Raw genomic sequence first — 12,176 nt, 5'->3', positions numbered from 1 at the left:
GCTGAAAATGGAGACGGTAGGAAGCTCGGGGATTTATGGAGGATCGCATATCGACTGGAGGATGACTTTGAAGCTTCTTCTTTCTCCCCCAGGAAGCATTTTATTAGTAGGGGAGAGCTACTGATCAGACACATTTTGGTGGACGATATATGTTGGAGCCAAAATGAGTGTTAGTGACTTTCCTTTCCTTACAGGCTCCATATTTGGTTTCAGTTTCGGTGTTTTATCTTAGAACAATTTGTGAAAATGGACAGATTATTAGTTTTTAATAGCCAACATCAGCCCAATAATACAGCAGGCTTGTATATTTCTTTGCATCCAGTGTGATCATGTGACATCTGTGAGCTGTAGTCTCAGGGCCGCTTAATGTTTTGGGCATGACACACACACACACACACACACACTTCCTGAAGGATGTGTAGTGTGTCACCCTAACCCCTGACCCTGCCTTATAACCCTACGCTGTTGCCAACAGCACCTGAGGCTATGGGACAGTGGGATCACTCGCTCCGTCCCTGTGTGCTTTACTGCTCTTCCTCTCACCATCTCACTCTCCCTTTTAAAGCCTTTCTTAAATTGTAGTTTTATTGCTTTTATGATGAAAGTGTTAAAAGGATTTGTTGGTGGATATGAAAGTTGATAATTTTGTTAATTTTGCTTTAACTTGCCCTCAAATGGAACTACAACGTAAATGAATTTAAATGATTTTAATCAAATTCAATTTTAAAGGTTTTTTTTTTTTTAACTCTTGTCCTATTTAGCAGATAACCCCAGCCCCCCCCCCCCCCCCCCGTTAGCATCTCTCTATTCTGGATTGGGTTTCAAATGTTTTGTACAAAGTTTGTGGTTGTTTGATTTATTAAGGCGTAATGACTTAATTAAATTTCACCGTGATTAACAATAAATGATCACATCACCAAGGTTGCTCATCCGACCGAGCCTTCTAGACTCCTTTTTTGCTCATTAGATTGTTTTTAGCAGTCATTTTATAATTGAGTTTGACTTGCGCTCATCAACAGTTGAGAGGCATCTGGAGGTCTGATTAATATAGTAATTTACAATATGTGAGAAGCATCAAAGTTCGGATCATTAAACCCAGATGTGAGAACGTGTGTTTTACGCCATAGCTATGAAATAAGCACAAATACCCTCTGAAACCCTGAGCTGTAACCTGACGTGCACGGCCCCGTAAGTGGAACTTCACATCACAACCTGCTGATTGGCCTGTTGAGTACAATTCATTCCTCATGTGCATTTCCGGATACATTTGTGCCACAGTTTTTTAATTTATCACTGAGAGAACAACAAACATAGCCTCAGTATGATGAATAATAGTCAAAGCATCAATGTAAGGACTCACAAATGTCAGCAAATTCCTGGAGGAAACTGTTGGAATGGACTTGAGGGAATGTGCAAACATAAAAACCTACATAAAAACTGACCGCAACAAAGAGCAGGCAGTCGGGAAGGAAAGAAGTCCTAGCGTTGATTTGTTTGTCTTGACTGACACTGTACATAAAACACTGCGACATGACCACGCAGTAATTAACACATAATTCACCAGCACAAACACTAATGTTGGCAACAGCGTCAGCCTCTTGTGCTGGTTACGTCGTAGGCTCTACAAAGATTCCCCACAGAGGTCTAAATCAGGCCTAAGGTCTTAGTTTCTAACTGTGAGCTGAGATTGTAGTGCTGAGACAAATAAAAATCATTCAAAGTCTAATGTGAATGCAGTATCTGTGATACCACATTAGGTAAAAACTGCAGCAGGGTAGAATTTTGGCTGTCCAGATGTCCTGGATGTTTCCAGGTTCAGTAGCTTGTGGGTTATTATAGGCCTAAAAAGGCAAGGCAGGTTTATTTGTATAGCACAATTCAACAACAAGGTGATTCAAAGTGCTTTACAGAGACATTAGAAACAAAAACAAATAAAAAGCATGATTTAAAATTGATTAAAACAAGCAAACAAACAAACAAACTAATTAACAAACAAACAAACAAAACAGTATATAAAATCAAAACAGATAAAATCAGAACAGTAGATAAAATCAGTAGTTAAATGTAAGTTTTGAAATTTAAGCTTAAAAGTGTGGATTTGGTGCTTTATTCAAATGCAGCTGAGAATAGGTGAGTCTTCAACCTGGATTTAAATAAACTGAGTGTTTCAGCTGATCTGAGGCTTTCTGGGAGTTTGTTCCAGATATGAGGAGCATAAAAGCTGAATGCAGCTTCTCCGTGTCTGGTTCTGACTCTGGGAACTGATAAAAGACCGGATCCAGATGACCTGAGGGATCTGGAAGGTTCAAAAATGTAAATGATGATACAGGATAGGGGGGAAAAAATCCCCTCCAGCTTTTTAACCAGCGTTAAACATCGGGTTTCTTTTAAGTTTACCTATTAACATAATGTAAAGAGAATCAGGGGCATGCTATTGACTTTCACTATATCTACATATGTAAACACACAGCCTATAGAGAGACTAATAACAGGTCTCAGCAGCATACACACAAAATCAACAGCAGTCAACATGACTTTACATGCTGAGAATCACACCCATATTCCCGGCATCAACACACACAGTGAATACAGTTCTCGTAAAAACAAACTCTGATACACAAAAGGTGCAATTAACTCCAGTGGTTTACAGCCTGCTGGTGTAGCTAGCTTGTCATGACGGGTCTCTGTTCGTCTCACTCTTTTTTCTTCATCATGGTGGCTTCAGTCCTGCATTTTAAACTGGTGGTGCCTGCATTCAGCGTAGGAGAACTTATCAAGCCTCTATTGTCCTTATCGTAAGAAAAAGTCATTTGTCCCTTTCACAATGGAATGGTATGACAAATGAGTTGAGGTTAGAGGGTAAACATGGTACTGTGTAGAGTTGTGATGAAACCTTGGGATTTCTCTCAGTGTTACATCCTTTGAATTTCCTGCTCTTAGTCCTTTGTGTCTCTCAAGGCTAATAAAGTGTTTTGAAGTCAAGTTTAATCGCCACAAAGCTGGTTATAACATTTTAGTCAAATATCAGCGAGGTACGGCAGATACCGCGGTTAAAACAGTTTGCCTTCTTTCTTGTTGGTGCAGCTTGGAGCACACATGGTAATGACGCAACATCTCTAAAGTTAGAAATATCCTGTCCCAGAGTGACGCTGAAAAGCTAGTTCACGCATTTATTACTTCTTGGCTGGACTCCTGTAATTCATTATTATCAGAGTGTCCTAAAAACTTCCTGCAAAACTTTCAGTTGATCCAAAATGCTGCAGTCATAGTCCTGACAGGGACTAGAAAGAGAGAGCAGATTTCTCCTGTATTGGCTTCTCTTCATTGGCTCTCTGTTAAATCCAGAGTTGAATTCAAAATCCTGCTTCTCACATACAGGATCTTGAATAATCAGGCTCCATATTATCTTAGTATAGTACCATATCACCCTATTAGAGCACTTCGCTCTCGCACTGCAGGCCTACTTGTTGTTCCTAGAGTATTTAAAAGTAGAATGGGAGGCAGAGCCTTCAGTTTTCAGTGGAACCAGCTTCCAGTTTGGATTCAGGAGACAGACACTATCTCTACTTTAAGATTAGGCTTCAAACTTTCCTTTTTGCTAAAGCATATAGTTAGGGCTGGACCAGGTGACCCTGAATCCTCCCTTAGTGATGCTGCAATAGACATAGGCTGCTGGGAGATTCCCATGATGCACTGAGGTTTTCTTTTCCAGTCACCTTTCTCACTCATGTGTTAATAGACCTCTCTGCGTTGAATCGTACTTGTTTTTAATCTCTGGTTCTCTTCAACAGCGTCTTTTGTCTCGTCTTCCTCTCCTTACTCCAACTGATCGAGGCAGATGGCCGCCCCTTGTTGTAAGGTCTATGTTACAATATAAAGCACCTCGAGGTGACTGTTGTTGTGATTTGGCGCAGTATAAATAAAATGGAATTGAAGTGAATGACATAGCCTCCCTGATGATAGCACACTATAACAGCAGTATATATATTTTCATTTTCAATGTTTACATTTTTTTTTAGTTAAAGTGGATATTTTATACGTTTCCTTATTTCTTTATTTTCTGTCAGACAGAGGAGGATAAAATTATTTCAAAAATTATCTTCAAGTTTACACACAGTGTAAATATTTCAGCAGAGGTTTGAGCTGTCACTGTTAAAGCATCATGCCCAAAACAGAAAAAAGAAATGTTGATGTTCACAAAGCAGGAGGTGAATATACAAAGTTATCACAGAGTTTCCAAAGTGGATAGAACTGGAGTGAGGAGAAATCGGGAAGACACTCAGGAAAGACTGAGTGTCTTAAGACCAAGTTGTAAATTGTAGAAATTTTAGCCTCAAAGAAGACAATCACATCAGAATCAAAATCCTGCACGGGGACGGACTGTGAGGCCGCAGACCAAGACAAGCTAAAAGTCTGGCTTGATGTCTTCTGCAGAAGGGACACATCAAGTTGAAAACTACAACAATTTGTTGCTGTGTTTAAAATTATCATTCATATTAAATATGAATAAGCACTCTGTTTCTGACAGATTTTTCCCAATCTTGGGGTCTGTATGATGTCAGTGAGAGAGGAAAGTCTTAATAAGGTAAACTCGGGAGCAGCTCGGACTGCAAAGCTCACAGAAGCCCCGCCTAGTTTAGATTTTCTGCTCGTGAGGAGCAGCAAACCAGCAAAACAACACTTAAAGGAAGGAGCTGAAATAGTTTGTTTCAGATAGTGAATGGACTGAGCACAGTATAATGCAGAGCATAAGATGAATTCAGACTATTTGAAGTGTAACTGCTTTAATGAAAGAAAAACATGTATTAACACTTGTGTCTGTGGGACTGTATTAACTTCTTTTTACTTAAAATTCAGCAGAAATGATCTATTTTGTTGGAGTCCACACTCTTTCCTCCACATCTGTATATTTTACAATGTTGTGGACTCTGCCGAGTGACGTGCACATGTTGTAATGCTCTTACAAACACAAAGGTCCTTGTCTCTTCCCAGTGACCCCTTCAATCCTGGGCAGATGTCACTCTCTCTTTTTTTAAATTCCTCTTTCAGGCCTTTCTCGAGCATGCGCACAATCTGCTGTCTCTCAGTGGACTTACTTCATGTTGCCTGCATGCTGCCAGCCCACATGGACTCTGTTTGTGGATAGTTGGTGTGTGTGTGAGTGAGACACAGTAAGAGTGGTAGATTGGACCAGACCGTTTGACCTAAAATCCGAATTGTTACTTTTTTAGCTACAAATATCCTGTCGAGGATATCTGGATGCTCACACGTGCTCCTGGTTAAATGTGTACACAGCCCTTGTTTCACTGAGCACTGAGTCTTTGTGATGAGTTGCACCTAAAACATGGGCCCGAGTGTCACTGATGCTCTTTGTCATTGTTGATGGCACAAAAACATGTGTAGTAATTAACCTCTTTTCCAGGCAGCATCTTTGCAGAAAAGCAGGCCTCACACACATACGCAGATCACTTCTTTCTGTGTTTTCAGCTGTGACGCTGCTGCATTTTACCACAAATCTGTTTTCCTGTTAATGAATTTGAGAAGCTGGCTTTGTTTCTGTGGAGGTTTTAAGGCAGTTGACAGCTTGACAGTTGCAATGAAAATAGGAGTATATAGTACATCATAATGAAACTGTATAAGTTTTTTAAAAAAAATATTAGGAAAAGCGTTTGGCTATTCCTCTGTGCAAAAACTGCTTCTTAATTAAGGCAGCCTACTTGGACAAAATGATGAAAATAAGCTTTTTAAACTATTTATTGTATATAAACATCAGAAGCTCTGTTATTCTGCTGTTTAACAAGTAAATATACTTTTGCCTTAGAAACTAGTATTTAAGTCTTAACATGATTGTAGTACATACACATAAATGCATATTGTGTGTACTATAAATACCTAAATTATGTTGTTTAATAGCAGCCAAGCCACACAAATGTATGTGTACACAAACAGTACACACATGTGAGTGCAGTCAGACAAATGTAAAAAGGCTCAGCAGTAAAAATAAAGTCAAAGTCTGTGGTTTGTCTCGTAGGTTTAAAATGCCCAGAGGAAGGGCTGAGTAGTTGGTAAACATGGCCACAACACCAGCAAGTGGTTTGCAGCATTGCAGTGGTGAGAAGTTTTTCATGGGTTTAGCCTGCACATAGATGGATTCAACAGGCAATGCAAGGATTTGCTGTTCTGTGCATTGCTAATTATTAAAGCATGAATGAATAATGTAGAGGTCAGTCTCTAGAAAGTTCCAGTAGGTTTGTTGATTAGAATCTGTCATAGGGGCACCATCTCTGAGTTAGCTGAAACTCTATCAGGCATGCTCTCTAACTGATCTGTTATTATATACAAAAGTCTGTATCAGTGTGAGTGATTAATCTGTGCGACTTTAATTTATAGACTGTGATTGTTGGAACTGTTGAACTTTTATTAGAATATGATATATTTGTACACAATCTTTCTCTTTATCTTAGTTGATATAGTCTTCAGTGGTAATAATATCTTATTGAGGCTAAACCTTGGCAGAAATTAGGTCAGGGAGAGACGCCCATCTACTGCGACCGGTTGGTGGTGATGGGACGGAGACGGGACAAAAGACACACGGTGGAAGAGAGCCAGATATTAATAATAACTGATGACTGAATAAAGAGAGGTGTGAACACGTAGTGAGTGAAGACGAAACACCCAGTGCATCATGGGAATCCCCCTGGCAGCCTACGTCTATTGCAGCATAACTAAGGGAGGATTCAGGGTCACCTGGTCCAGCCCTAACTATATGCTTTAGCAAAAAGGAAAGTTTTAAGCCTAATCTTAAAAGTAGAGATAGTGTCTGTCTCCTGAATCCAAACTGGAAGCTGGTTCCACAGAAGAGGGGCCTGAAAACTGAAGGCTCTGCCTCCCATTCTACTTTTAAATACTCTAGGAACAACAAGTAGGCCTGCAGAGCGAGAGCGAAGTGCTCTAATAGGGTGATATGGTACTACAAGGTCATTAAGATAAGATGGGGCCTGATTATTCAAGATTCTGTATGTGAGGAGCAGGATGTTTTTCCACACAGAAGTGGCTGATTCTACAGCTGGTGACTTCTTGTTAAGCTCAGGAGTCATGTTGGTTTGACCTGTCCTGTGACTCTTTAATTATACAGGTCATTTTAGGCAGTATGAGCAAACAACGGATAAAACCCTTTAGCTGGAGACTGCTTCACATACACTATAAGCTAATCTCCTAAATAAAGCTGATGTCAAGGAAAGGGGAAAGAAAAGAAGCTTCCTTACCAAATACAGAAACTGCAAGTTTCCATGGAAAGTCATTTTTTCAGTCACATGATTGAGATCTCATTTTGGATTGAGTCTCCTCATATGTTGGCTTCCCAGCAGATTATCTTGCGGTTTAGAGTGGCGATGACAGGTTGGCGTTGCTGGCACCCTCTCGGACTGGCTCGGAGTTTGGTTGTAGCAGAAGGGCAGTTTTGGTGGAGCCTCGGCAGACAGAATGGCATAGTTGGCAGAGTAGAGGGTGGCAGGGCTCAGAATACACCAGACTGAGTTGTAGTGGACTAGACAGGTTGGCGTGTATGGTAATGGTGCAGAGAAGCGGCCCTGAACAAGGCAGTTTTGACACCTTCGGTCTAGCGGGAGGAAAGGTGTGTGCGAGATGGGTGTGTAAATGTCATCACATTGTCTTATGTGTTCTTATGAATGTTCATGTATTTGTGCGTCTCTTATTACGCTGTGGAAGGGCTCCCCCACTTAGCTTAGTACACCGGGTGTGTATCCACTGAACCAGGCACTCCTGCTTCCTGTTGGCCTCGGAGCCAACTTGTCGTTCTGCCAGCCATCGGTAACTTGGCACTCCTCCTCTTCCTTTTCCATGTGGCGATCACGTATGTCTGTCCACAAGGAAGGCTGTTAGGCTTTTACAAAAGGAATATGACATAAGGAAAGAGAGCGAATCATTTTCCTGCCTGAGCTTACGGGCACACATGTATTTTTTTTAATTTTATGTCAGATTTATATTTACATACCGTATGTACTCTGTATTCCTACTTGTCTCTGAGGAGTATGGTCAGTCTTTGCTAGGAGGTATGCATATGGCAAAGGTCACAGGTCAGCACATTAAAATAGCCATTACATACACATAACACATATAACTTATGCACAGCATTAACACCCCGCAGGACATTACGTACTTTAATAACGCTTTGTGCATTATGCTGCACAACAAGCACATCCTCTAAATACTGGTGATATAAAATGTGTCATAAAAAAATAAATAATTAAGCCATTTCGAGTGCTCCTCTTCCCATTTGTTCAGCAGCTGAGCCAGAGCTCGGACCACAGAATGAGCTGTGAGTGGTGGTGAACCTCTTTGCCTCGTCTCTCTTGAACTTTAGCTCTTTTCACCACCGTAAATGCAGATAATAGTTGTACTGTAGAGAGGACAACTGTTCAATAAAACTCTGACACAACTGATGCGTTATTTGGACAGTATGGATAAGTGCCCTCCTTAAAATGAATTAAAGGGCTTTGCAGGCAATTTTGCAGGTAGCACGTGGTATCTTCTCCAATGGACTCGATATATTTACTTGATTGATTAATGCTGGCCTTAGGAGAAAGTAAATCAGGAGCAAAGTAGGACATATTGGACCTGGTTAGCTAGAACACTGGCTTTCCATTTTTTGTGTCTAAGGGACATCAGAGGTCAAGACAGACTTTGAAAGCATATCTATAATACACGGTCAGATGAAGGTGCTCTTTGAATGTGCGTATGCAGCATCTATCTAACATGACACCTAAAACATAGTTCTGTGTGCTTTGCTCGGCACATAAAATTAATCTCTTTTATCTTCTTGCTACCAATCAGTGCTTTAATGTAATGTAATGTTATGCAGGGCTAATAATCATGTATGCTTGATACAAAAGGAAAAACTGGACTTGCTAATGGCCTTTTAAACAATGAAAGCTATAAACCGATATAATGGTGATTCAGTCAGATTGCCGAGTTAAGATCTGAGGTTTATTGTCAGTCTGTTTGTTGATTATTTTGATTTACTGATAATTTCCCGATAACAGGAAATGCCCTCAAGTAGCCTGTTTTGTCATATCAACAATCCAACCTCAATTCATCGGTTGAGTTTATCCCCACATGTGTAATCCTGTAACTTGTCGATATGTTTTTATTTTATTTTTTTAATCATAATTGTAAGAAAATTAAACTTTGGCAACATCATTGCCGTCACACATTTTCCCAGAAACACCAGGTGTTTATCCTGTGCTTCGTGGATGTGCCTGTTCTAAGAAAATGAACAATATAATTTAACACGCAAAACCTAAATAAGGATGTAAAGAATGGGAGATGACTCTAATGAAGATTTAATTACTGCTGTTTTTTTTTTTTGTTCCAACCCATAATCTCATTAACAATACTAACCTTCCTCAAGTGTTCCTATGTCATGTTTACTTTGGGCTTTTATCAGTTTCTGCACAACACTATGTCATTTGTTGTTCTGGGACTGTTTATGTGCTGGAAAATGCATTAACAACAAGCACTGTGACCGCTTGTTGAGCCGAGATATTCAGGCTATTTAAGGGTAGTGCCATGAGTATTGCAAACACTAGGTTTAAAACAACACGTTCTCTCTTTCTGCCTATTTGTTTGTTCTGGTTCCCATGGAGACCTTCTCTCATGACTGCGTGTTATGGCAGAAAGGTCTTGACCCGTCTTCCCGCTCAGGCGTTAAGAGGTCATACCGGTCATAGTCGACAACCCAATGAAGCTGGTTGGTTTCCGCAAAATACATTTCCTCTGCACATGCAGATAATTACACACATTTCTGAGCCTTATATTTGTCTTCCTTTTTAAGTCACTTCCTCCAGTCACACATAAAAATCGACTTCTGTAAAACTGCTCTGACCAAGACACAATAAAAACTGAAGGTAAACAGCATTTGTGTTGCTGATCGTTGTGGCAGATAAAGAGTCATAAAATCTTGCAGCATAGATTTCCCCCCACTACGACACACTATACCAGGTAAAAGTAGACCTTAACTGTCATGCACAGCTCCCGCTTTGTCTGCCGATCTTAAAGCACCACCCCATGACTTCTTTTTCAGGCTAAAATCAGGCTGTTATACACATCTCTGCATATATTAAAGAGAAAGTCATACACAGAGTTTCCATGAGGCCAAAGGCAAAGAGGTTAAAATGAGGTGATGGAATTTAGCGTAACAGAGGGAAAATGTATAACAGCCCCTCACACGTTCAAATCTTCCTTTGTGTGTGTTTAAGTGTGGCCTGTCTCTTGCCCATCAAGCTCTGGTGTCATCTTTCTGCCATCTGCCACTGCCATCCTACTGACATGCGCGCACAAGCGCACACACACACACACATGTGTGCACGCACAGCTTTTCTCTAATACTCTGTCTATTCAAAGCTTCTCTTCTCTTTAGTTTTGTGTCTTTTCTTTTTCAATATGTTCCGTTAAACACACAAAGGAAGCCGGCGTTGCCCAGGAATTCAAGAAATGCATTTACTGTGTTTGTATGTGCGATATGAATATTTAATTCAGCCCTTCCCTTCATCATGTATTAGTCATAGGACAGTCTGCTTAGGCTCAAAATAGTGCCTAGCAACCCAGAAAAACAAAATCCATAGTAGTTGTGGGTATGTCATGTACTGCTGCTCGATCATGTGGCCACAGCACATGGTCTCCTTTCACATTTTCCTTTTCTTCCACACTTTCTCTTTTCTTTCCGCATGTCTGTCTCCAATGATTCAAGAAAACGATGAACATTTTTTTGATCTTGTGATTTCCATTCACACTTACTATTTGCTTTTCAAATTTGCTAAGCATTGTCGATTTTATATCGTGTGTCAGTTTTCGTCGTTTTTTGCTCGTCTGGCACACATTTTTAACTCTGACAGCCTGCTGTGTTTGTGCTCGCACCCACTGAGTATAGACAAAGTTAGACATTTACTACATTGTAAGAGTTTGCTTCCCAAAAGTGGTGATAATTGCAGGATTACTGACCCCACCATGCATACCAGCTGCCAGTCTTAAAGATAAACTAATGTAGGCTGAACGAAGCTGAGTAGAAATATGGCAGCAAGCTTGTATTCAGCACAAGAGCTTGAATTCAAGACCACGGAGCACCAGAGTGACAGTTTGTAAAAGCAAGCATAAACTGTTTGCCGTTTGATAGTGTTGCCCAAAAGCTGAAATTTCTTCATTGAGGTAACCTTGGAAACGCTCTAAAATGTATATTAGCTGCCTTCTTAAAATTCAGTCCAGCAGGCTAATTATAACTCTGTGTGTCCTGTACAGTCAGTAAGTGTTGGTGATCACATCCCTGTACTGAACTCATATAACTTAGTCATGAAATAAAACATAACACTGTTGTCACTTGATGCTAGTGTGACTGATATTGTGAATCACTTGCTAAACAAGAGTCTTAGGACAAAACAAGGCTGCAGTACACAGACGAAGAGCTCGAATATCTGTTGATAAATGTTGGAGGGCTGTTATGAATAATGGAAGATTAAATGTGACGTTTGCTTGATATAAGTTTATGTTTAACTTGCCTCTAACAACAGCGAACAAAAGGGTTTACAATTCACTACATGCACTGACGTGAAAGCTGAGAGTCGGCACTGCTTCACTTTCACTATTTCATTATAAGCCCAGCATACTAGAGCCCCACTCCCACACACTGTGAGAAAAATCCCCATACTTCTTGACCACACTGCTCTTGCTGCAACTACAGTACATGGTATAATCTTCTTTTTTCAAGGTCTTAGCACCTGATAGTTGGTCAAAGTCTTAGGCCGTATGAGAAAATTTAAAAAGTGGATAAAAAATACAATTTAGAAATATATGTTAGCAGCGGTAAGAATGGGAATACAAGAAAAAACTGTTTTTTTTTTAAAAAAAAGGGGATATGTGTAAAATGTAAATAAACTATATGTAATGTGTGTGCGAAATTATCCAGGCTAAAGAGGGAAAAAAGATATTAAAGCTAAATTATATTAGAGCTACATTAGTGTATATGGTACGAGTAACTCACACATCTGTGAAGGCACCTTTAATGCTTAATGATTTATATAAAGGTTGTGGAGAAATATACTGACACCCATGAATCTCTTTTCTGGGGAGGATTTTATTATTTCAGCAAGACAATACCAAACCTC

General features: G+C 40.0%; 1 protein-coding gene across 2 annotated transcripts in view; it reads left to right on the top strand.

Moving 5' to 3' along the window:
• hdac4 (histone deacetylase 4) overlaps positions 1 to 12,176 on the top strand; it is a 119,970-nt gene that overhangs the window by 34,421 nt on the left and 73,373 nt on the right. The gene's annotated exons all lie outside the window — the stretch shown is intronic.

This window comes from Perissodus microlepis, chromosome 16 (assembly GCF_051167445.1).
Source record: "Perissodus microlepis isolate ML-2025 ecotype Zambia chromosome 16, ASM5116744v1, whole genome shotgun sequence".
In the NCBI taxonomy this organism is placed as follows: Eukaryota; Metazoa; Chordata; class Actinopteri; order Cichliformes; family Cichlidae; genus Perissodus; species Perissodus microlepis.
The sequence above is the reverse complement of the archived record's forward strand: the minus strand, read 5'-3'. Positions and strand labels throughout refer to the sequence as shown.